This window comes from Balaenoptera borealis (assembly GCF_965194805.1).
Source record: "Balaenoptera borealis genome assembly, chromosome: 5".
In the NCBI taxonomy this organism is placed as follows: Eukaryota; Metazoa; Chordata; class Mammalia; order Artiodactyla; family Balaenopteridae; genus Balaenoptera; species Balaenoptera borealis.
Genome location: NC_138862.1, coordinates 73761277 through 73782782, shown reverse-complemented (window position 1 = coordinate 73782782; position 21506 = coordinate 73761277). Strand labels below are relative to the sequence as shown.

The 21506-nt window shown below is 37.0% G+C and overlaps 1 long non-coding RNA gene across 1 annotated transcript in view; it reads left to right on the top strand.

The window, feature by feature from the left end:
• The window catches only part of LOC309629391, an 84726-nt gene that overhangs the window by 16237 nt on the left and 46983 nt on the right, over window positions 1-21506 (top strand). Inside the window, exon 3 of the long non-coding RNA XR_014245043.1 lies at window positions 15385-20347. This is a non-coding gene — a long non-coding RNA (uncharacterized lncRNA). The remainder of the gene's footprint in view (window positions 1-15384; window positions 20348-21506) is intronic.

The following is a 21506-nucleotide window of genomic DNA, read 5'->3' as shown; positions in this document are numbered from 1 at the left end:
TAATTTATTGCAGGGCAGCCAAGCAAGGAGACAGGAGGCAAAGCTCAAATCTGTTACCCCAATCAGCTTTTGAATGGGGGTAAGGGATAGGAGGGTGTTGGGGCTAAGAAATGGTTGGTAGAAGGGTAAGGGAGAAATTTCAAGAGTCCTCTGTGCAGGTGCAAATGTCTTTCGTGTCTTTTCATTGGTTGCACGTGCAAATTCGGTGGGGGGGGGGGGTGGGTTCCAAGTGTTGCATGTGGTGGATTTTCAGCCTGTGACATCCCAAGTTCATTGGTCAGTCTTTCCTGTCCTTCAATGCTCCTATGCGATGCTCAAAGAAAACTATCAGGAAGTTGTTTCCTTATTTTCAGTTTCCTTGGTATTCTGCAAAGCAAACTCAGAAATCTCAGTTAATCATTTCTTGCTAGTGGATGTGGAGCATGGTTTGACAGTCAACAAGCTGTTATTTTTCAAGATAGCTCAGAAGTCCCAGCCAGTCACCTCCTACTTCAACCCAGTGGAAGTGGGGCACAGTTTCAGTAGGTTTTTTAAAATGGCATTTCAATATAGTTTTAAATTTTCTCTTATTATTAGTGAGGTTGCATAACTTTTAAAAATAAAAACTGTGTATATTTAAAGTGCACAACACGATGATTTATATACATACGTAGTGAAATTATTACTACAGTCAAGCTAGTCAACGTATCCTCTCCTCACAGTTACCATTTATGTGTGTGATGAGAATACCTGAAAATCTACTCTCTTAGCAAATTTCCAGTATTCAGTAGAGTATTACTAACTATAGTCATCATACTGTTAGATCTCCAGACTTATTCACCCTACATAACTGCAACTTTGTACCCTTTGACCAACATCTCTCTCTTTTCCCCTGCCTCCCAGCTCCTGGTAATCACCATTCAACTCTCTGCTTCTATGTATTCAACTTTTCTAGTTTCTACATAAAAGTGTTTTTTTTTTTCTTTTTGTATCTAGCTTATTTCATTTAGCATAAAGACACCAAAGTTCACTCACGTTGAGGCAAATGGCAGGATACCCTTCTTTTTTAAGGCTGAATTTTATCTATATATATATGACATTTTCTTTGTCCATTCATCTGTTGACAGGTACTTAAGTTGTTTCTATATCTTAGCCATAATACTGCAATGAGCATGGCAGTGTAAATATCTCAGAGGTACTGATTTCATTTCCTTTGGGTATATAACCAGAAGAGGGATCATATGGACATTTAGGTTGCTTCCATGTCTTGGCTATCGTATATAGTGCTGCTATGAACACTGGGATGCATGTATCCTTTCAAACCATGGTTTTCTCTGGATATATGCCCAGGAGTGGTATTGCTGGATCAAAAACTTTTGCACAGCAAAGGAAACCATAAACAAAATGAAAATACAACCCACAGAATGACAGAAAATATTTGCAAACAATGTGATGACAAGGAATTAACCTCTAAAACTTACAAACAGCTCATGCAGCTCAACATCCAAAAAAAAAAAAACCCAATCAAAAAATGGGCAGAAGACCCAAATAGACATTTCTTCAAAGAAGATATACAGATGGCCAAGAGGCACATGAAAAAATGCTCAGCATCACTAGTTATTAGAGAAATACAAATCAAAACTACAATGAGATATCACCTCACACCTGTCAAAATGGCCATCAACAAAAAGTCTACAAACAATAAATGCTGGAAAGCTTGTGGAGAAAAGGAACCCTCCTACACTGTTGGTGGGAATCTAAATCAGTATGGCCACTATGGAGAACAGTATGGAGGTTCCTTAAAAAAACTAAAAATAGAGCTACCATATGATGTGATTTTAAAAGCAATTTTTTTTAACTTTCCCTTTCTGATATTTCATTGTTAGTGTAAAGAAATAGAACCAATTTCTATATGTTAATCTTATATCCTGCTACCTTGCTGAATTTGTTTATCAGTTCTAGTAGTTTTTGTGCGGAGTCTTTAGGGTTTTCTCTATATAATATCATGTCATCTGCATATAATGACAATTTTACCTCTTCTCTTCCAATTTGTATACATTTATTTCTTTTTCTTGTCTGATTGCTGTGGCTAGGACTTCTAATACTATGTTGAACAGAAATGGTGAGAGTGGGCATCCTTGTCTTGTTCCAGATTTTAGCAGGATGGCTTTCTGCTTTTCACCAATGAGTATTATATTGTCTGTAAGTTTGTCATAAGTAGCTTTTATTATGTTGAGTTATGTTCCCTCTATACCCACTTTGGTAAGAGTTTTTATCATGCATGGATGTTGAATTTTGTCAAATGCTTTTTCAGCATCTATTGAGATGATCATGTGGTTTTTGGTCTTTTCTTTTGTTGATGTGGTGTATCACATTGATTGATTTGTGTATGTTGAACCATCCTTGTGAAAGTGAGATGAATCCCACTTGGTCATGGTGTACGATTTTTTTAATGCATTGTTGCATTCGGTTTGCTAATACTTTGTTGAGAATTTTTGTATCTATATTTATCAAAGATATTGGCTTGTAATTTTCTTTTTTGGGGGTATCTTTGTCTGGTTTTGGTATCAGGGTGATGGTGACTTCATAGAATGTCTTTGGGAGTGTTCCCTCCTCTTCAATCTTTTGGAAGAGTTTGAGAAGGATCAATAAAAGTTCTTCTTTGCATGCTTGGTAAAATTCCCCAGTGAAGCCAGCTAGTCCTGGACTTTTGTTTGCAAGAAGTTTTTTGTTTTTTTACAGATTGTACTTCACTTCTAGGTCTGTTCAAATGATCTATTTCTTCTTGATTCAGTTTTGGTGGGCTGTATGTTTCTAGAAACTTGTCCATTTCTTCTAGGTTGTCAAATTTGTTGGCATATAATTGTTCATAGTATTCTCTCTTGTTACTTCTCTTCTGTCATTTCTCACTTTGTTTACTTGGGTCCTCTCTCTTTTCTTCTTGGTAAAGCTGGCTAGAGGTTTGTCAATTTTGTTTACCTGCTAGTGTTAGAGAGTCTCCTGCAGAGGCACGGGGTGGCTGTGTCTCACTGTGGGGACAACGACACTGGCTGCAGAAGTTCTGGGAAGTACTCTTTGGTGTGAGCACTCCCAGAGTCTGCCATTAGCCCCACCAAAGACCCAGGTAGGCTCCAGTGCTGGGTCTCCTCAGGCCAGACTTCATTAATTAATTTTTTACAATTTTATTTTAGTATAGTTGATTTACAATGTTGTGTTTCAGGTGTACAGCAAAGTGAATCAGTTATACATACACATATATCCACTCTTTTTTAGATTCTTTTCCCATATGGGCCATTATAGAGTACTGAGTAGAGTTCCCTGTGCTATACAGTAGGTCTTTATTAGTTATCTATTTTATATATAGTGTGTGTAAATGTCAATCCCAGTCTCCCAGTTTATTCCTACCCCCCTTCCCCCCATGCTGACCATAAGTTTGTTTTCAACATCTGTGACTCTATTTCTGTTTTGTGAGTAAGTTCATTTGTACCATTTTTTTAGATTCCACGTATAAGCGATAACATATGATATTTGTCTTTCTCTGTCTGACTTACTTCACTCAGTATGACAATCTCTAGGTCCATCCATGTTGCTGCAGATGGCATTATTTTGTTCTTTTTTATGGCTGAGTAATATTCCATTGTATATATGTACCACACCTTCTTTATCCATTCCTCTGTCGATGGACATTTAGGTCAATTCCATGTCCTGGCTATTGTAAATAGTGCTCCAATGAACATTGGAGTGCATGTATCTTTTCAAATTATGGTTTTCTCCAGGTATATGCTCAGGAGTGGGATTGCTGGATCATATGGTAGCTCTATTTTTAGTTTTTTAGGGAAGCTCCATGCTGTTTTCCATAGTGGCTGCACCAATTTACATTCCCACCAACAGTGTAAGAGGGTTCCCTTTTCTCCACACCCTCTCCAGTGTTTATTATTTGTAGATTTTTTGATGATGGCATTCTGACCAGTGTGAGGTGATATGTAGTTTTGATTTGCATTTCTCTAATACTTAGTGATGTTGAGCATCTTTTCATGTGTTTTTGGCCATCTGTATGTCTTCCTTGGAGAAATGTCTTATGCCCATTTTTTTATTTTGTTGTTTGTTTTTGGTATTGGGCTGCATGAACTGTTTGTATATTTTGGATATTAATAGTTTGTCTGTTGATTCGTTTGCAAATACTTTCTCCCATTCTGAGAGTTGTCTTTTCATTTTGTTTATTTTATAGTTTCCTTTGCTGTGCAAAAGCTTTTAAGTTTCATTAGGTCCCATTTTTGTGCTTATTTTCATTACTGTAGGAGGTGGATCAAAAAAGATCTTGCTGCAATTTAAGTCAGAGAGTGTTCCACCTATGTCTTCCTCTAACAGTTTTATACTATCTGCCTTACATTTAGGTCTTTAATCCACTTTGAGTTTATTTTTGTATATGGTGTTAGGGAGTGTTCTAATTTCATTCTTTTACATGTAGCTGTCCAGTTTTCCCAGCACCACTTATTGAAGAGGCTGTCTTTTCTCCATTGTATATTCTTGCCTCCTTTGTCATAGATTAGCTGACCATAGGTGCATGGGTTTATCTCTGGGTTCTCTATCCTGTTCCATTGATCTATGTTTCTGTTTATGTGCCAGTAGCATACTGTTTTTATTACTGTAGCTTTGTAGTATAGTTTGAAGTCAGGGAGCCTGATTCTTCCAGCTTCATTTTTCTTTCTCAATATTGCTTGGCTATCTGGGGTCTTTTGTGTTTCCATACAAATTGTGCAATTTTTTGTTCTAGTTCTATGAAAAATGCCATTGGTAATTTGATAGGGATTGCACTGAATCTGTAGATTGCTTTAGGTAGTATAGTCATTTTGACAATATTGATTCTTCCAATCCAAGAACATGGTATATCTCTCCATCTGTTTGTGTCATCTTTGCTTCCTTTCATCAGTATCTTATAGTTTTCTGAGTACAGGTCTTTTGCCTCCTTAAGTAGGTTTATTCCTAGGTATTTTACTCTTTTTGATGAGATGGTAAATGGGATTGTTTCCTTAATTTCTCTTTCTGATCTTTCATTTTTAGTACATAGGAATGCCAGAGATTTCTGTGTATTAATTTTGTATCCTGCATCTTTACCAAATTCATTGATGAGCTCTAATAGTTTTCTGGTAGCATCATTAGGGTTTTCTATGTATAGTATCATGTCATCGGCAAACAGTGACAGTTTTACTTCTTCTTTTCCAGTTTATATTCCTTTCATTTCTTTTCCTCCTGTGATTGCCGTGGCTAGGACTTCTAAAACTATGTTGAAAAAAAGTGGCAAGAGTGGACATCCTTGTCTTGTTCCTGATCTTAGAGGAAACGCTTTCAGTTTTTTACCATTGAGAATGATGTTTGCTATGCGTTTGTTGTATATGGCCTTTACTATGTTGAGGTAAGTTCCCTCTATGCCCACTTTCTGGAGAGTTTTTATCAAAAATGGATGTTGAATTTTGTCAAAAGCTTTTCTGCATCCATTGAGATGATCATATGGTTTTTCAGTTTGTTAACATGGTGTATCACATTGATTGATTTGCATATATTAAAGAATCCTTGCATCCCTGGGATAAATCCCACTTGATCATGGTGTATGATCTTTTTAATGTGTTGTTGGATTTGGTTTGCTAGTATTTTGTTGAGGATTTTTGTGTCTATGTTCATCAGTGAAATTGGCCTGTAATTTTCTTTTCTTGTAATATCTTTGTCTAGTTTTGGTATCAGGGTGATGGTGGCCTTGTAGAATGAGTTTGGGAGTGTTCCTTCCTCTGCGATTTTTTGGGAGAGTTTCAGAAGGATCGGTGTTAACTCTTCTCTAAATGTTTGTTGGAATTTGCCTGTGAAGCCATCTGTCCTGGACTTTTGTTTGTTGGAATTTTTAAATCACTGTTTCAATTTCAGTATTTGTGATTGGTCTGTTCTTATTTTCTATTTCTTCCTGATTTAGTACTGGAAGGTTGTACCTTTCTAAGAACTTGTCCACTGCTTCTAGGTTGTCCATTTTATTGGCATATAGTTGCTTGTAGTAGTCTTTTATGATCCTTTGTATTTCTGTGCTATCAGTTGCAACTTCTCCTTTTTCATTTCATTTCATTTGCTTTAGGTGTAAGGTTATGTTGTTTGAGATTTTTCTTGTTTCCTGAGGTAAGATTGTATTGCCATAAACTTCCCTTTTAGAACTGCTTTTGCTGCGTCCCATAGGTTTTGGATCATTGTGTTTTCGTTGTCATTTGCCTCTAGATATTTTTTTATTTCCTCTTTGATTTCTTCAGTGATCCATTGGCTGTTTAGTAACATATTGTTTAGTCTCCATGTGTTTGGGTTTTTTACAGTTTTTTCCTGTAATTGATTTCTAATCTCATAACATTGTGATCAGAAAAGATGCTTGATATGATTTCAGTTTTCTTAAATTTAGCAAGCCTTGATTTGTGGCCCAAGATGTGATCTATGTGAAGAATGTTCCAGGTGCACTTGAAGAAAGTGTATTCTGCTGCTTCCGGATGAAATATCCTATAAATATCAATTAAGTCTATCTGGTCTAATGTGTCATTTAAGGCTTGTGTTTCCCAATTGATTTGCTGTCTGGGTGATCTGTCCATTGGTGTAAGTGGGGTATTAAAGTCCCCCACTATTATTGTGTTACTGTCTATTTCCCCTTTTATGGCTGTTAACATTTGCCTTCTATATTGAGGTTCTCCTATGTGGGGTGCATATATATTTACAATTGTTATATCTTCATCTTGGATTTATCCCTTGATCATTATGTAGTGTCCTTCTTTGTCTCTTGTAACAGTCTTTATTTTAAAGTCTATTTTGTCTGATATGAGTATTGCTACTCCAGCTTTCTTTCAATTTCCATTTACATGGAATGACTTTCAAGTCTGTAAGTGTCCCTAGATCTGAAGTGGGTTTCTTGTAGACAGTATATATATGGGTCTTGTTTTTGTATCCATTCAGCCAGTCTGTGTCTTTTGGTTGGAGCATTTAATCCATTTACCTTTAAGGTAATTATTGATATGTATGTTCTTACTGCTATTTTGTTAATTGTTTTGGATTTGTTTTTATAGGTCTTTTTTCTTCTCTTCCTCTTTTGTTCTCTTGTGATTTGATGTCTATCTTTAGTGTTGTATTTGGATTTGGATTTCTTTTGTGTGTATCTATTGCAGATTTTTGGTTTGTGGTTCCCATGAGGTTTCAATATAGCAGTATATATATGTACAAGATTGTTTTAAGTTGCTGGTCTCTTAATTTCCAATGTGTTTCCAATATCCTGCATTTGTACTCTCTTCACACGATTGCTGGTTTTAATATATTTGTGTGTGGATGATTTCCTACCTTTTCTTTTTTTTTTTTTTTTTAATATAAGTTTCTGATAGCCTTTATTTTTATTTTTATTTTTTTAATTAATTATTTATTATTTATTTATTTTTTGGCTGTGTCGGGTCTTTGTTTCTGTGCAAGGGCTTTCTCTAGTTGCGGCAAGCAGGGGCCACTCTTCATCGCGGTGCGTGGGCCTCTCACTATCGCGGACTCTCTTGTTGTGGAGCACAGGCTCCAGACGCGCAGGCTCAGTAGTTGTGGCTCACGGGCCTAGTTGCTCTGTGGCATGTGGGATCTTCCCAGACCAGGGCTTGAACCCGTGTCCCCTGCATTGGCAGGCAGATTCTCAACCACTGCGCCACCAGGGAAGCCCTACCTTTTCTTTATGTTTGCCTTTAATGGTGAGCTTTACCATTCATAATTTTCTTGATTCTAGTTGTGGCCTTTTCTTTTCTGCCTAGAGAAGTTCCTTTAGCATTTGATTCAAAGCTGGTTTGGTGGTGCTGAATTCTCTTAGCTTTTGCTTGTCTGTAAAGCTTTTGATTTCTCTGTCAAATCTGAATGAGAGCCTTGCTGGGTAGAGTATTCTTGGTTGTAGGTTTTCCCCTTTCATTACTTTAAATATATCATGCCACTCCCTTCTGGCCTGCAGAGTTTCTGCTAAAAAATCAGCTGATAACCTTATGAGGATTCCCTTGTATGTTATTTGTTGCTTTTCCCTTGTTGCTTTTAATATTTTTCCTTTGTATTTAATTTCTGTTAGTTTGATTAATATGTGTCTCAGCATGTTCCTCCTTGTGTTTATCCTGTATGGGACTCTCTGTGCTTCCTGATCTTGGGTGACTACTTCCTTTCACATGTTAGGGAAGTTTTCAACTTCTATTTCATTAATTTATGCTTTCACCATTATTTTCTTTACTTTCTTTAAGTTTACTCTTTTGTACTTTTTCTGGTTTCATGAGTTGTAGGCTTAGCTCATTCATTTTCAAGCTAGTTTTTTGAAAACAAAGCTTTTTATTAAGATATAATTTACATACCATATTAATTCACCCATTTAAAGTGTATAATTCAATGGATTTTTGTACCTTCACAGAGTTGTTCAGCTATTACTATAGCCAATTTTAGGGCATTTTATCACCCTAAAAGGAAATCCTATACCTATTCTCTTAACATGCCTCCCTTTCCCACCCTCAGCCCTAGGCAGCCACCAATCTACTTTCAGTCTCCATGGGTTAATCTAGTTTGTACATCTCACATAAATGGAATTATATAATGTGTGGTCTTTGGTGACTGGCTTCTTTCATTTAGCATAATGGTTTTGAGGTTTATCCATGTTGTGGCATATATCAGTACTCAGTTTTTTTTCATTGCCAAATAATATTCCATTGTATGGACATATCACATTTTGTTTATCTATTCATCAATTGATGGACATTTAGGTGGTCCCCACTTTCTTACTATTATAAATAATGCTGCTATGAACATTTATGTACAATTTCTATGTGGGCATATGTTCTCATTGCTTTTGGGTTTATACTTAGGAGTGGAATTACTGGGTCATATATAGTAACTCTATGTTAAACATCTTGATGAGCTGCCACACTGTTTTCCAAAGTGGCTGCACAATTATACATTCCCACCAGCAATGTATAAGGGTTTCAATTTCTCTACATTGACATCAACATTGCTATTATCTGTTTTTTATTATAGCCATCCTAGTGGGTATGAGATGGTGTCCAATTGTGATTTTGATTTGTATTTCTCTGATGGTCAATGATGCTGAGCCATCATCATGCATCATTTCATGTGATTATATGCTTTTTGTATATTTTCTTTGGAAAAATAATTATCCAAGTTCTTTGCCCATTTTTTAATTTGGGTTATCTCTTTATTATTGAATGTTAAAAGTTCTTTCTATGTTCTGTAACATAAAAAGTCCCTTATCAGACATATGATTTGAAAAACTTTTTCTCCCATTCTGTGGGTTGTCTTTTCAGTTTCTTAAAATGGTATCCTCTGAAGCATAAAAGTTTTTAATTTTGTTGATGTCCAATATTTTTCTTTTGTTGCTTGTGCTTTTAGTGTCATATCTGAAAAACCATTGTCTAATTCAATGTCATGAATAATTAAACTTATGTTTTCCTCTAAGAGATTATTATTTTTAGCTCTCACATTTAGGTCTTTGATCCATTTTGAGTTGATTTTTGTATGTGGTGTGAGGTAGAGATACAACTTTGTTCTTCTGCATGTGGATATTCACTTGTCCCAGCACCATTCATTAAAAACTATTCTTTCTCCATGGAATTATCTTGGTGGTACCTTTGTTGAAAATCAATTGACAGTAAATGTGAGGGTCTACTTCTGGACTCCCAGTTCTATTCCATTGATCCATACAAGCTACTTTTTAAATATATGTACGTAGATAATCCATTTCCGCTAAGGATCAGTTTAGGTGTATCTCACATACTTAATATTAACTATTATTTGATTTTAAATATTTTCATAATTTTAATATTATTTCTTCCTTGATCCATGGATTATTTATAGATCAATTTTTAAATAACCAATTTAAATTGGTGTATTGATTACATATTAATTTTTAGTTTTATTATATTATAATCAGGGATTGAGGACTGTAGATATTAAATCTTAGATGATTGTTTTGAAGATTTATGTATGACCTAAAGAGAGTTCAATTTTTACAAACATTATAAGATATTGAATATATCTGCTAATCCCAAACCCCTAATTTATCCCTTCTCCATCCCCTTCCCCCTTTGGTAACCATATGTTGTTTTCTGTGTCTGTGAGTCTGTTTCTGCTTTGTAAATAAGTTCATTTGTATCATTTTTTAGATTCTACATATAAGTAATGTCATATGGTATTTGTCTTTCTCTGTCTGACTTACTTCATTTAGTATGATAATCTCTAGGTCCATTCATATTGCTACAAATAACATTATTTCATTCTTTTTTATGGCTGATTAATATTCCATTGTGTGTGTATATATATATACACACACACACATACATGTAATATAGATATATTATATCTTCTTTATCTATTCATCTGTCAATGAACATTTAGGTTGCTTCCATGTCTTGGCTATTGTAAATACTGCTGCAATGAACACTGGGGTGCGTGATCTTTTCAAATTAGAGTTTCCTCTGAATATGTGCCTAGGAGTGGCATTGCTGGATCATATGGCAACTCTATTTTTAGTTTTTTTAGGAAACTTCCATACTGTTTTTCATAGTGGCTGCACCAATTTACATTCCCACCAACAGTGTAGGAGGTTTCCCTTTTCTCCACACCCTCTCCAGCATTTATTATTTGTAGATTTTTTGATGATGGCCATTCTGACTGATGTGAGGTGGTACCTCATTGAAGTTTTAATTTGCATTTCTGTAATAATTAGTGATGTTGAGCATCTGTTCATGTGTCTATTGGCTATCTGTATGTCTTCTTTGGAGAAATGTCTATTTAGCTCTTCTGCCCATTTGTTTATTGGGTTGCTTGTTTTTTTGTTATTGAGTTGTATGAGATGTTTGTATATTTTGGAAATTAAGCCCATGTTGGTCGCATCATTTGCAAATATTTTCTCCTGGTCCGTAACTTGTCTTTTCATTTTGTTTATGGTTTCTTTTGCTGTACAAAATTGTAAGTTTGATTACCTCCCATTTGTTTATTTTTTCTTTTGCCTTGGGAGACTGACCTAAGAAAACATTGCTATGATTTATGTCAGAGAGTGTTTTGAATGTAGTCTCTAAAATATTGGTGCATGGTGCATGTATATCCCATATGGTCAAACATTAATTATATTATCCAAATCTTCTCTATTGCTAGTCATTTTAATAATTAACACATTCATATGGCTTAAACATCAAAATAATATAAAAATATACACAGTGAAAATCGTCACTCCCACCCATGTCCCATCTACACATCCATGCTCCAATCCCTATGGTCAACGATAGTTACTAATATTTTTGCATATTCTTTCCATGTCAACACAAATACACAAATATAAGGACATAAATTCTTATTTTTACTCTCTTTCTTAAATAAAAGGTAGCTATTTATATAGACTTTTACTGGCTTTTTTCAGCTAACAATATGTCCTAGAAAAAAATTTTTTTTCTTTTGGCCGTGCCCTGCAGCACGCAGGATCTTAGTTCCCCAACCAGGGATCAAACCTGTGCCGCCTGCATTGAGAGCATGGAGTCTTAACCACTGTATCACCAGGGAAGTTCTGACCTAGAAAATTTTTTACATCAGTACATAAAGAGCTTCATCATTTTTTGTAGCTGCATAGCCGTCTTTGGGTAGGTGTACCACGGTTTATTTAACCTGTCCTCTAAATAAGGACACAGGTTGTTTCCAGTTTTTTTTGCTTTTACAAATAATACTGCCACAAATAACCCTGTCCACATGTCATTTTGTATGTGTGCAAGCTCTGTACTAATTTTAGACACACTTGCATTCTTTATTTGACTGTCTATTATCCCAGTTTCCTGGAACTCTAGTCATTCAGTCCATCATGTTGTCAGACTCGTGTGCATGGTGGGCATTTTCCTCATCTTTGGTGTGCGTTGTGTGTTCCATGAAACTCCTCTCACCCCAGATTATTGAATAGTCCCTCCAGAGTGTTGCTATATTTACTCCTCCAGGTAAATCCAAAGTATCAGCAGCCTGGGATCGACTTTTTATTAAAGTTTTTTGGCTTGGGAGTTTCCTAGACTTCTGGATGGTATAAATTCAAACAAATCTATGTGAGACACAAGCCCTGGGTTTTGATTTCTCAAGGGAGAATTTTTTACGCTGAGCCCAAGCAGAAACACACATGCTTTCTTGTTATCTTGCTGAGCCAGTGAACAGGTTTGTTTCTAATCTATACTTCCCCTGAGGGTGTGGCCCTCTGAGCGTGCCAGCTATAAGCAGGGATTTCATTCTAACTCCTTGCCTTATGTGGCCCAAGATTTCATTTCCTGTCTCTATGTGGGCATGAAAGCCCAAGCCCCCAGGTTCCTGAAACTGGCAGCAGTGTGACCGCCACATCTACCTCCACACCAGCCACTCCCACAGCTACCCCACCTCCACCCAGGAGTCAGTAGCAGCAGTTCATTCACTTTCTACTAAAGCTTTTATTCCCCTCTTCATTTCCGGTGCCTGGTGAGTTTCCTTTCTTGCTTGCACACTTGGATATTCACTTACAATAATTTTTATTGTATTTTATCTAGGTGCCTGTGGCAGAAGAATTTATGCTTATCCAATTATTTTCCTACAATCCATTTCCTTCCTGGGCTTTACAGTAATTCACATCAACACTGTTTACCATCCATCTACCCCAGGACCTGTTTGGTAAATGCAAGTAACTACTCCATATAAGAATCATGGTATTTTGGGTTGGTGAAGGATCATACAGATAGTCTAAGACTTCAAGTGCTAAATTTCAGTTGCTGTTACAGTACTTGTATTCAGGCTAGGATTCTGGTACAGTCATTTTCTCTTTCCATTTTGCTACGTGGCTCTCCTTTTATTTGGATTAAAGAATCATCTAAGTTATGGATTTTTAATCAAAACCTTTAATATCCATTTTGTAAACAGCCAGAGATGGTGTCAATAAACAGATTCTCATTTTAATCCCAGTATTTTCAGATGGAACATGAGGTCAGGAGAGTTTCACTGACATACTTGTCACTACTTTGGTGGGGTGACATTAACCAGAAGTGAAGAGCTCTTTCTGACTCCCCACATAAGCAGTGATGATTGGAGTTTTATTTAATATTTCTGCCCTTTTGTTCTTTACCATTAGGCACTATGAAGCTATTTATCAATGTCAGTTTATTATCTATAAACAGGATGATAATCTGCACTCCTTTTGTTCTTAGAACATTTTCCCTCTACCTCTTTTCCGACATGTTCGACTTATGTAATGTTGATATTCCTCTAATCTACTGATGCTGGGCTTGAGAGGGACTCAGGCAATATTTCTTATGCCAAACAGTGGCATAAAGCCCCATTCCATATGGAAATATTTCAGTGCACTGGGCAGGTGATTTGCATCACAAGATGTTACGAACTGACCAGAAGATAGAAGGAGACTTCCCAGGACAAAGATCTCCAGATTGGGGCTAGAGGTCATGTTGACAAGCTAATGCCTCCCATTTCTCCTGAAAATGCATCTGTTGCTGGTCATTGAATTGACGTTATGGTGATGGAAGTGGTTGGGGGGAACTCAGTAAAACTAGATTACTATTGCAAAGTGTTCAGTGGTTTTGTGATTTTATATGAGCCTTGTTCAAAAGGTTCCTCCTTCCTTTGATCTAGGCTGGGAATATATAGCTCTGTCCCAATATGAAGCAAGAATTGTAATGTTGGAATGGTCCTTGTATTCTCTCTATTATTCCAGGACATATGGGGGACCCAGTACTCATATGGGGGGGTCCTGCCATCAGTCTGAAATTTGTGGTTCTTTTAGAGCTAGAACCACACAGGACATTCCTCTCTCACCTGCTGCTTCCTTTGCAAAGCTGCTTCCAAGATATAAGCACTAACTCAAATTCTCTAAAGAGAACAAAACTTTGATAACCCAGAGTCAGCAGGGGAAATGCTGAGTTTAGGAGTAGAAAATTCCAAAAGTCACCAGCAAACCAAAAGAATATGTATCAAAATGATACTCCATTTCCAGCCATTCCATCATGCCTGCTCAAGAGAGATGAATACTGTGGTAACTTATCAGTCAGCACGATGGTACATCTGCTCCATCATAATTATCTGATACTTAGGAGAATTGACCTGGAATGAGAGTGCAAGAATCACATAATCTATTCTAAGCACACAGCATTTTTGATCCATTCCCTTGGGGAAGCTGAAAGGCAGGTCACTATAATTTGCATAGGCTGGAAGTAATTTGATTTTGTTAACTTACTTACAATACCTAGAATTACAGAATCATAAAATCCCAAGGTTGACAGAGAATGTAAAGGTTATTTAGCCCATCCAATTCAGGAATAGGCTTATACAAGCCCTGCTTCGATACCTTCAGTGATGGGCAACTTGCCTTTCCCCAGGGAAGGCTAATGGGACTATCTTTTCCCCACTATGAGGAGACAGAGATTTCCCAGGAAAGGTCACAGCTTTTCAAAAACCAGGTTTTCTACAAATTCATGTTGAGCTATTGTAGCAGGCATCTCCATTTCCTCACCACCCAATGATTCACCTCTCAGGAGTTCCCCAAACCTTTCCCCTTTGTCTCAGATCCTGTCCCACCACCCTTTCCCACCTCTCACCAGGCATCCTCATTCCTACACTTATTAAGGAAATCAAGACTACCAGACAAAAGCTGTTAGCCTCCTTCCTTCTGACTCTCTCTCATTGCTCATCATTTCCTTCCCTTTGCGCTCAAGGAAGAATTATCTCTCTTCTTGACCCAAGGTAAACTTTCCTCTTTCTGTGCCAGGGTGGGGTTTATGGTAAGAGTGCATCTCAGCCTTTCCTGCCTACTTCGATGAGGGTATTTTCTAATTTGCCAAAATGTATAGGAGTTGCTCAGGTAGCTTCTGGATTGTTTCAGAAGGAGTTCTTTCATGTGTAGCTGTAGATTCAGTGTGTGCATGGTAAGAGATAAGTTCAGGAGCCTCCTATATTGCCATCTTGGACACCATAAATCTTCCTCTCTTGCTGGAAATCACACACCTTCTGTCATGTGTTAAACTTGAATGGCCAGGCAGGTCCTCTCTTTCCTGTAGCTCCAACTTCTCCACCTCTTCTGGGTCATTCTCCTCAACTTATAAATATGTTCAGGCCTTTCTTTTATTTAAAAATTGCCTCTCTTCACCCTGCTGCCCTTCCCATTTCTCTTGTCTCATCCTTCTTGTATTAGTTAGGACAAGCTAGGTTATGCTGCTGTAACAAACAGCACCAAATCTAACATAACAGAGGTTTGGTTTATTTTTCCTCACTCAGGCAATGTCCACTACAGGTCAAAGTGACTTTCCAGAGCAACTGTCTTCCATGTGGTAACACAGCAAAGCAGGCTGTTTTAATCTTGTGTCTACCCCTTCTCAGCACAGGGTCTCCTCCACTTGCTGCAGCAGGAGAAGTGATAACCTCCTTCTAACTCTAAGGGGGAAAGAAAAGTTTCAAGGAAAAAAGAACTGAAAATTCACTAGAAGATTTTCACCACACCTTCACCAACCTCCTTGACTACAGATTCAATGTCTGCTGTCTCCACTTCCTTGCTTCTGAGTTGTACCTTAACTCCTGAAAATGGCTCCTGCCCCACACTCTACAGAAAATGCTCACTCTCCCAATGACCAATTATTGTCCTGGTTTTTCCTACTTGGATCGCAGGAATTCAGCCTCCTGCAGAATCCCCTTTACTGGGCTGTATTTTAATGTCTTGCTCTGGGCTTTTCTTGACAGTCATTATAAGAAATAGCCAGAATTAATTTTCTACATTTACTATGGAGTTTTTTTTTGAAGAATTAGTCTAATAAATGCCCCCCTTTTTCCTTATATAAACACTAGGTGAAAAATAATTTTCGAATTTAGTGCCAGCAAGAGTGTCTTCTCTCCTAAGAAAATATGTTCACATCTTTTACATAACATTCCATGTTTTGTTTTTTATACTGGCTACCAAGAAGCTTAGAACCAAACCATATGATCCATTTTAATAGTAATATATATACAGACATCCAAATCAGAGGGGAAGAAGTAAAATTGTCTTTGCAGGTGATATAATCTTATATAGAGAAAATCCTAAAGACTCCATCAAAAAACTGTTAGAATGAATCAATGAATTCAGTAAAGTTTCAGGGTACAAAATCAACATACAGAAATCAATTGCACTTCTAACACTAACAATGAAACATGTGAAAAAGGAAAAGAAATTTAAAAAAGCAATCCCATTCACAATAGCATCAAAAACAATAAAATGGTTAGGAATAAATTTAACCAAGGAGGTGAAAGATCTGTACACGACTCTGAGGAAAGAAATTGAAGACCCAAACAAAAGGAAAGATATCCCATGTTCATGGACCAGAAAAATTAATATTGCTAAAATATCAATAGTAGCCAAAGTCATCTATAGGTTCAATGCAATACCTATCAAAATTCCAGTGGCTTTTTTTTTTTTTTTACAGAAATAGAAAAATCAATTCTAAAATACGTATGGGATCACAAAAGACCTCAAATAACCAAAGAAATTCTGAGAAAGAGGAACAAAGCTGTTGGCACCACATAGTCCTGATTTCAAACTATACTATAAAGCTATAGTTGTCAAAACAATATGGTACTGGCATAAAAATAGACACATAGACTAATGGAACAGAATAGAAAGCCCAGAAATAAACCCTAACAAATACAGTCAACTATTATTTGACAAAGTAGCCAAGAATACTCAATGGGGAAATGATAGTCTCTTCAATAAATGGTTTTGGGGAAACTGGATAACCATATACAGAAGAATGAAATTGGACCCCTATCTAACACCATTCACAAAAATTAACTTGAAATGGATTAAAGACTTAAACATAAGAGCTGACCCATAAAACTCCTAGAAGAAAACATAGGGGGAAATTTCCTTGACATTGGTCTTGGCAATGATTTTTTTGGATATGACACCAAAAGCACAAGCAAAAAGAGCAAAAATAAATAAGTAGGACTACATCAAGCTAAAGAACTTATGCACAGCAAAAGAAACAATCAACAAAATGAAAGGCAACCTATGAAGTGGGAGAAAATATTTGTAAATCATATATCTGATATCCTAAATATATAAAGAGCTCATATAACTTAATAGGAAATAATCCAATTAAAATGGGCAGAGGAGCTGAATATAAATTTTTCTGAAGAAGATAAATGGCCAATAGGTACATGAAAAGATGCTCAGTGTTGCTAATCATCAGAGAAATGCAAATCAAAACCACGAGATATCACCTCACACCTGTTAAAATTACTGTCATCAAAAAGACAAGAGGTAACAAGTGTTGGCAAGAATGTGGAGAAAAGAAAACACTTGTGCTCTGTTGGTAGGAATGTAAATTGGTATGGCCACTATGGAAAACAGTATGGAGGTTCCTCAAAAAATTAAAAATAGGACTACCATTTGATCCAGCAATCCCACTTCTGCATATATATCCAAAGGAAATGAAAATAGGATCTCAAAGAGATATCTGCATTCCCACGTTCACTGAAGCATTATTCACAATAACCAAGATATGGAAAAGCCTAAGTGCCCATCAGCAGCTGAGTGGCTAAAAGAGATGTGGTGTACACATACACAGTGGAATATTAGTCAATCATGAGAAAGAAAGAAATCCTGCCATTTGTGACAACATGGACGAAACGAGGCAATTATGCTAAGTGAAATAAGCCAAATAGATAATATGTGTATAATATCACATATATGTGGAATCTAAAAAAGCCAAACTCAGAGACAGAGAGTAAAGTTACGAGGGGCTGAGGGGTGGGGGAATTGCAGAGATGTTGGTCAAAGAGTACAAATTTCCAGTTATAAGATAAATAAGTTCTGGGGATCTAATGTACAGCATAGTGATTATAGTTAACAGTACTGTATTATACACTTGAAAGCTGCTGAGAGAGTAGATTTTAAACGTCCTCACCACAAAAAAAGCAATGGTAATTATGTGACATAATTGGGGTGTTAGCTAAAACTATGGTAGTAACCATTTTGCAATATATGTGTATCAAATCAACATGTTGTATACCTTAAATTTACACAATGTTATATGTCAGTTAAATCTCAATATACCTGGAGAAAACTACTAATACTAACTATTTTAGCTTACTTGCTTCCTCTTTTCCTCAGTCTCAATTTTCTCTACTTATCCTTCCAGTCTATTTGAAAGATACCTTTTCCTCTGAGATCTCAAATTTATTTTTTAAAGCATTGAGGGTATAAAAACTTCAAAAGGCCTTTTCTGACCAGACTGGAGAATCTACCTGTGGTGTTCCTAACCCTACAGCAGAGCTAGAGAGTCTCACATGATGCAGCTAAGCTACAATCAATCACAGTTCTGTTAGAGAAGATGGGAGAAGGTACTCCAGGCAGCAGAAATCCTCAGCTCTTGTCTGAACCTTCCAGATTCTCCTGCCTGAGCCCCAGGACAGACACAGGAGATTCTGAAGAGAGAACAGATTCTGTAGCTGCTGAGTCTGCAGCATCCTTCCCCCTAGCAGCACAGGACGGGGGTAAGTCACTGTATTCAGAGAACAAGTGGGACAGGAAACCAAAGGTCTGAGGAGAGAGCTTTGTCTAAGAAGAAGGCATGATGTTCAAGATTTGGGTATCAGGGTGATGCTATCTTTGTAGAATTAAATGGGATGTTTTTCTAAACCAGAGGTCCCCAACCTTTTTGGCACCAGGGACCGATTTTGTGGAAGACAATTTTTCCATGGACCAGGGGGATAGGGGGATGGTTTTGGGATGATTCAAGCACATTACATTTATTGTGCACTTGATTTCTATTATTATTACATTGTAATACATAATGAAATAATTATACAACTCACCATAATGCAGACTCAGTGGGAGCCCTGAGCTTGTTTTCACTTGCCACTTACCGATAGGGTTTTGATATGATTCTGCAAGCAATTGATTTTATTATGGCCTCTGTGCAGTCAAACCTCTCTGCTAATGATAATCTGTATTTGCAGCCGCTCCTCAGTGCTAGCATCACTGCCCCAGCTCCACCTCAGATCATCAGGCATTAGATTCTCATAAGGAGCGCTCAACCTAGATCCCTCGCATGCACAGTTCACAGTAGGGTTCACGCTCCTATGAGAATCTAATGCTGCCGCTGATCTGACAGGAGGTGGAGCTCAGACGGTGATGCAAGTGATGGGGAGTGGCTGTAAATACAGATGAAACTTTGCTCACTCGCCCGCCACTCACCTCCTGCTGTGCGGCCTGGTTCCTAACAGGCCACAGACCAGTACCGGTCCGTGGTCTGGGGGTTGGGGGGTCCCTGTTCTAAACTCTGGGATAAATGACATGTGAATTGTGCTTTAAAGTTTTGACAGAATTCACCCATGGATCTGTTCTTTGAAATCTCTTTGACTCTTCTGATTCTTTTTCTATAATCACTCATTTTTTATTTTCCAAAGATTTTTGAATCTATCAGCAAACATAGTGCACAATGTTCTCTTTCATTTGAAAACAATGTCCTTTGTTCATGTAGTTATATTCCCTTTCTCAAATCTAATATTAGATATGTCTTCCCTTATTCTCTTAGTTAACTCTATTAGAGATTTGCCTATTGTTTTTTTTTTTTCAAATGAGCACATAAATTGTTTATTAATTTTATTATTTTCCAGTTTGTTGAGTTCTGCATTTGTTCTTCTGGTTTTCCTTAAGTCTGTTTGTTGGGAAGTATAGGAAGATTAGCCTCCTAACTTGAAGGTGGGGTCCATTTATTTTTATTATTTTTTGTTAAATATCATTACCAATTAATGCTATAAAATTTCCTCCAAGTATAGTTTTGGTTGTATCTCTTGGGTTTGATATATAGTTTCTTGTTATTGTAGTTTTACTTTACAAATGATTTATTTTCTAGCCATATTGCTTTGTTACTAGAAAATGTGGCCTCCAAGTTTTCTACCTTTTCAAATGTATTGTGTATTTCCTAATGATTCAGTGTGGTAGGCAGCTTCTGACAAGACTCCCAGTGATCCCCATATCCTGGTATTCATGCCCTTGTATAATCCCCTCTTCTATAGAGTAGACTGTACCTAGCGACTTGCTTCTAATGAGTAGAAAAAGTGTTGTGATGTCACTTTCAAGTTAAGATTGTAAAAGACTGAATTTTGTTCTCTCTCTCTCATTTGCTCACTCTTATGAAAGTCAAATGTCATGTTGTAAGACCCACATGGCAAAAAACTGAGGGCAGACTCTAGCCAACACCCAGTGAGGAACTGAATACTGCCAATTGTCACGTGAACAAGCTTAGAAGTGGATCCTTCCCAAGCTGAGACTTCATATGAGACCACAACTTCATCCAGCAGCCTTGTAAGTGACTCTGAGACAAAGGGCTCAGCTAAGCTACACCCAGATTACTGGTCCACAGAAACTGTGATAATAAATATTGGAGGTTTTTTTTAATGTATTTGATATTTTTATTGAAGTATAGTTGCTGTACAATATTATGTAAGTTACAGGTGTACGATATAGTGAATCACAATTTTTAAATGTTATACTCCATTATAGTTATTATAAAATATTGGCTATATTCCCCATGTTATATAATATATCCTTGTAGCTTATTTTATTTTATTTTTTTTTAAACCAGGAGATGACTCCCACTCTTTTTTTAAATTAATTAATTAATTAATTATTTATTTATTTATTTATTTATTTATTTATTTATTTTATGGCTGTGTTGGGTCTTCGTTTCTGTGTGAGGGCTTTCTCTAGTTGCGGCAAGTGGGGGCCACTCTTCATCGCGGTGCATGGGCCTCTCACTATCGTGGCCTCTCTTGTTGCGGAGCACAGGCTCCAGACGCGCAGGCTCAGTAATTGTGGCTCATGGGCCTAGTTGCTCCACGGCATGTGGGATCTTCCCAGACCAGGGCTCGAACCCGTGTCCCCTGCATTGGCAGGCAGATTCTCAACCACTGCGCCACCAGGGAAACCCCTGTAGCTTATTTTATACATAATAGTTTGTAACTCTTACTTCCCTACCCCTATATTGCCCCTCCCCCCTTCCCTCTCCCCACTGGTAACCACTAGTTTGTTCTCTATATCTGTGAGTCTGCTTATTTTTTGTTATATTTACTAGTTTGTTGTGTTTTTTAGATTGCATATACAAGTGATATCTTACAGTATTTGTCTTTATCTCTCTGACTTGTTGTACTTAGCATAATACCCTCCAAATCCATCCATGTTGTTACAAATGGCAAAATTTCATTCTTTTTTATGGCTGTGTAGTATTCCATTGTATATATATACCACTTCTTTATCCATTCATCTGTTGATGGACACAGGTTGCTTCCATATCTTGGCAATTGTAAATAATGCTGCTATGAAAATTGGGGTGCAAGCATCTTTCCAAATTAATGTTTTTGGTTGTTTCAGATATATACCCAGGAGTAGAATTGCTGGAATATGTGGTAGTTCTATTTCTAGTTTTTTGAGAAATCACTACACTGTTTTCCACAGTGGCTGCACC